We start from the raw sequence: 6,000 nt of genomic DNA, 5'->3' as shown, positions 1-6,000 counted from the left end.
TTAGAGTTATTAATCGTTACTAACTTATATAGAGATATAAGAAAGATCTATATAAATTTATAAATATTAAAGGAGAAGCCTTTAACTATAATAATAGAATTATTAATATAGAGATTAATTACCTTAATATTAATATCTAGGGCTATAATAAATAAGTTAACTTTAATATTATAGATATTAAAGAATATAACTTTATATTAAGGCTTCTATAACTATAAGAGAGCAACCTACTAATTAACTAAAAAACTAACTAGCTATATTAAAATAAGTATATAAGCTTCTAAGACTAATAGATTTAAGGGAAAGTAAAATTTTATAATAATTTAGCTATTAAATAAGATAAAAAGGAGGACTACTTAAGTAAATTATTATAGGCTTTAGCTATATAAATAAAAAATAGTAACTAAACTAACGGATATAATAAAATCGACTAATAAGACTTATATACTAACTAATATAGCTATATAACTTAGTATCTAGTATAAATAGAATAAAAGATATAATATAAAGATTTAAAGAGTTATTACTACTCTAAGAAAAGACCTTTAATAAATTAATAAAGAATAAAGCCTATAAAATAAAATAAAGAATATCCCCTAAGAATACCGGAAATATAATAAACTCTTTAAAGAAGAACTTAAGATAGGGTTACTTAAATATAGCTAATAAGACTATAAAATTTATCTTAAGGATAGAATAACGCCGACGTTCTATAAGATCTATAACTTAAACGAAAAGTAATTATAAACGCTATATAACTACCTTAATAAGAATCTATAAAAGGGATATATATAAACGTTAATATCTAAAGTAGGCTACTTAGTTATATTTATTTTAAAGAAAAATAGTAAGCTATAATTAGTTATTAACTATAGATACTTAAGTAATATTATAATAAAGGACCGAATACTATTACTATCGTAAAGACTATTACGCTACGTAGGTAAAAGTAGAACGCGCGCTTTAATAGGTGCGCTATAATTAATATATATATCTAATAACCGCGTTTTCCGATATACCCCCTTAGGGATCGCGTCTCTACTAGGATTCCTAGACCTTAGTAGCCTACGACGCGGGAGTTAAATACTAAGCACCGCGCCTATTACCTAGGGAAATCTAAGAGAAGGAGGGGTATACGGCTATCTATAGGTATTACCTTATAACGCGTAGTTACCGGAAGTTATAGGGGGTAGTTTGCTACCCCCTCCCGGGCTTATAACTATTACGAAGACTATTACGCTATATAGGTAAAAGTAAAACGCGCGCTTTAATAGGTGCGCTATAATTAATATATATATTTAATAACTATGTTTTCTAATAATTACCGCTTATATTAAAACTATAAGATTAACTATATAGTAAAAAATAATTTATAGCCCTTAATCTTAAAGGCGCTTATAACTTAATATATATAAAAAAAGGATATGAATAGATAATAGCCTTTAAAACGAAATTTAGACTATTTAAATATCTAGTAATACTATTTAGACTTATAAATATACTAGCTACCTTTTAATAGATAATTAATAATATCTAATATAAATACTTAAATATCTTTATAATAATATACCTAGATAATATTATAATCTTCTTAGATACCTTAAAAGAATATAAAGAATATATCTATAAGGTACTCTATATACTTTAGAATATAAAGTTATTAGTTAAACTAAAGAAAAGTAAGTTCTATATATAAAAAGTAGACTTCCTTAGATATACGATCTTATTAAAAGAGATATAAATATAATAAAATAAGATTAACTTAGTTAAAGAATAGCTAATATTAAAGAATATTAAGGATATATAAAGTTTCCTAAGATTTATAAATTACTACTAAGGATTTATTAAAGATTTTAGAAAGATTATAGTACTATTATATAACTTAATAAATAAGGAAAAAGAATTTATATAGGATAATAAAGCTAATAAGGCTTTTAAATATATTAAGACTATAATTATATAAGAACTAGTTTTAACTACCTTTAATTTAAAATAATAAATCGAACTTAAAACCGATATATTAGACTTTACTTTAAGAGTATAAATTAGATAAAAAATTAATAAAGGAAAACTATAACTAATTATATTTTACTTAAAGAAGCTATATAGTATAGAACTTAATTACCCTATCTATAATAAAGAATTCCTTATAATTATTTAAGCTTTTAAGGAATTTCGATACTACCTTCTTAAAAGTAAATATAAAGTTAAGGTTTATATAGATTATAAGAATATCTTATATTTTATAATAACGTAATAGTTAAACGGACGATAGATTTAATAGGCCGAATATCTATTAAAATTAAACTACGAAATAATTTATAGAAAAGGAATAGAAAACGGTTAAGCTAATACCCTTAGTTAATAAAGTAACTATAATATAAGGGTACTTATAGTAAAAGGATAGCTTATAGAAATTAACGAAAACGGGAACTATTAGTAACGATAGCTAAATATAATATTTAAAGTATAACCTAATAACTTAATATACTAAAAGATCCGAAAATAGATAAAAGAATATAAAGTACTAAATAAATATAATATAGAATATTTAAAAGTTTTAATATATAAAAATAAAATCTAAATACTATTAGAATTATAAGATAAAGTTATATAAGATATATATAAATATTTAATATATAGATACTAAGGAATTTAAAGAATAATAAAATAGATAAAACGATAATATAACTTCTTATAGCTTAAAGAAGTAATATAATTATCGTAAAGCGTAGCTTAATTTTATAGTTCTTAGAGATATCCCTTAGTAAGAGGGACTAAGAAAGCTAAAAAATAGGTTTTAAGGAAGGAGCTAAAAAGAGGTATAAAGAGGAGGGTAAGGGTAAGAGGGGAAGTAAAAGTAGTAATAGCTTCCTATAGAAGTAGTAAGAGATAAGATAGATATACTAGCAACGGCTAGAAAATAAGGGAAGAACTAGTAAAAAGCTTAGTAGTTAAAAGGATATTAATAGCTTCTTTAAGTAGGATCTTCTTTATTAATTAAAATACTAAATAAGTATAAAAAAGGGCGTTAGATAAAGGAAAGAAGGATAATTAAGGCAATATAATAATTACTCCCTTACTATAATTACTACCCTTATAAGATTTAAATATCTCTACCTTACCTATCCGACCCCTTACTTTTAATTTTACCTTTATATATTTTATATATACTTTTTATATCTCTCTTTATAAGAGTTATAAGCCTAAGAGGAATAATATTCCTATACCTTCTAGCTACTATAAAAGGCACCTTTCTTATATCCCTTATAGCTTCCTTTTACCCCTCTTACTAGAAAAGCCGATTTTTAACTAACTTTTCTACCCCCTCTCCTATAATAATATTAAAAGACGATTCCTCTACTACCTTTATAGTCTATAGGACGATTCTAATAAAGCCCTAAGATTAAGATAAGTAGGTAAAAGAGCTACGGGCTCGTATAGATAGAACTATCTATAATCTAGTCTTCTTTAATAAGTAGGACCCTCTTAAGCCCCCTCTTTATCCTAAGGCAACGGAATTTATAGAGGGAGTATCCCTCTTCTCCGAGCTAACCTCTATATAGTAAAGAGCTTTTTCTACTACCTTAGGTAACTACGAAAGTTACTATAAGGAATAGCTTTATAAGATAAAGCTACTAACTACTATATATATAGCGATAACGGAATCCGTTAGTGCCCTAAAGCTAATTTCTCTTTAAGAGTAAGAGACCCCTAGGTAGTAGCTTTTAAAGCTCGAGACCTTAATAGCTCTCTCGAGGGGCTATATAACTAACCGTATTAAGAAGACCTATATAGTATACCTAGGAGCCTTTTCTACTAAGAACCTACTAGCTTCTTTATAGCTAGCTAAGTAAGAAGAGATCCTTAAGGAAGCTAACTAATACTTCTTAATAGAAGCTCTTTCTAGCTAGTAGCTATAGGATATATCTCTACTAATAAAGCCTATTAGTAATAGTTACTTAACTATCTTTTAAGAAGCTAGCCGGGAACTAAATAAAGAGGCTACTAGAGTATAATAGTAAGCAGTCTTATTCCTTTATAGCTAGCACTCGACCTAGACGGCTCGACCTACTACCCCTATAGCTGCTGCAGCCCCTCCTACTACGGCCTACGCTACTACTGCTATAGCTGTTGCCCCTCCGGCTCTACCTCCTTTAAGAGCCTTAACACCGTCTTTAATAGCTGCCCCGGTCCCGGCCCTAGCTTCGTATCTTACTCCGGGCCCGGCCCCGGCCCTAGCCCCGTTAGTCCGTCCGGCCCGACTAGTCCCCTAATAGACCTTTTAGTCCGTTAGTCGAAAAATCAAGGAACTAGTCGAAATCGAACCTCTTTATTAAAATTAGCAATAAGGGGTAAAGAGGGGGGGTTTTTAAGTAGACCTTCTAGAAAGGGATAAGGACTCCTTTAAGAGACAACGAACGAGGAGGAATCGACCTACTTACTAAGCGTGTAAAAGGCCCTATAAGCTAAAAGACTACTAGTAGGTCTTTAAGGAAAGTCGACCTTTTAGAATTACGCCTCTTAAGGGACTAGAAAACGTTATTAAAAAGTCTCTTAAGGAGGACCCCTCGTTATAGAAGAAGATAGACGAGATCCGGGTTACTAAGAAATAGCAACTAACGCCGCTACCGTAAATTCGAGGAAAAATCGTTAGTATAGTAAATCTAGTATTCGTCTTCCCTATAGATTAGTAAGACCACCTATTAGGACCCTCCGACTATCCCCTACGAAAATTAGCTATCCTCGACTTTAGTACTTCCCTCGATATCTATAATATACTCTTACGATTCCGGTCCTTTAAGAAGGCATAGAGGGAATACCTTATTACCAGGGAATTAACTATATAAATAGAGGGGTATAGAAGGGTAAATTTTATAATAAAATTACCTAACGGGACTATATAAATTCTTTAACGAAAAAGGGTAGCTTTTTACCCTTGATTTTTAACGAGCCTAATTTCCTTCTACCTTCTTTAAGAGAAAGGAATCTTCTAGGATATAAAGTCTAAGCCTATAAGGCTAGTCTAAAAGAATTAGACGATTAAGCTTATTAAGGAAAAATTCGGTTAATTTATTCTCGAATTCCGACCTATCCTTAGGAAGGAATCTCTTAAGAAGTTAGCTTTCCCTACTAGGAGGGTAGGTTCTAAGGACCCTCTTCTAGCAGCCTAAGGAGACGGTCTTCTTTAGTACGTAAGACTTAGTTACCTAGGCCCCCTAGCTTTATATAAGCTAAGCTAATAATAGGGCGTATAAATAAGGGGCTTAAAGACCGTTAAATACGAATACTATAGCTAAGGAAAGACTAAAAGATAAATTTCTAAACGAACCCCTTTATAGCCGGACTAGCTATATAAGGAAATTTAAGTTAACTAGACCGACGTCTCTAAGGATTAGGAAAGCTTTATTAAGGTAATGTTTTTTATAGACGCTTTTTTAAGGATAGTTCTCCCTTATTTCTTACGGACCTACTTAAGTAAGTATAACTAGTCTACCCTTTAAGACTTTATTAACTAGATAAAATCCTACTTCGGCTATAAGGTAAAGAAGATATAGTTTAACGGAGAGCTATTTATAAAGGATATCTTAAATTAGCTTCGAAAAGGGGGCATTTTACCCCTCCTATTAGCACCGAATACCTAGGCTTAGAATAAAAGGGTAGAAAGATTAAGGGGTACTATAATAAAAAGGGCCTATACGATAAGACTTACTATAAAGCTTCCTTATAACCTTTAAAGGGAAGTTATTAAGACCGCCTATTACCTTTAGAATCGGACCCTAAGGGACCCTAGGGGGCTAAGGGACTATAGGGACCTAGAGACTCTTTTTAAGACCTAAGGAATAGACTAGAAATCTCCCCTCGAGCTCGTTATAAAGAAGAGGGCCTCGCTAGCCTACCTTTATACCTACGGCTAAACCGACGATAAAGTAGTCGAGGATAACGCTAACTTCGAAGAAGATCTAAAAGTAGCTTTCTCTATTAGTCTTCCTATCTTAA

The sequence above is a fragment of the Hirsutella rhossiliensis genome (genome assembly GCF_020360975.1).
Source record: "Hirsutella rhossiliensis strain HR02 chromosome Unknown scaffold00004, whole genome shotgun sequence".
Classification (NCBI taxonomy): domain Eukaryota; kingdom Fungi; phylum Ascomycota; class Sordariomycetes; order Hypocreales; family Ophiocordycipitaceae; genus Hirsutella; species Hirsutella rhossiliensis.
The sequence above is the reverse complement of the archived record's forward strand: the minus strand, read 5'-3'. Positions refer to the sequence as shown.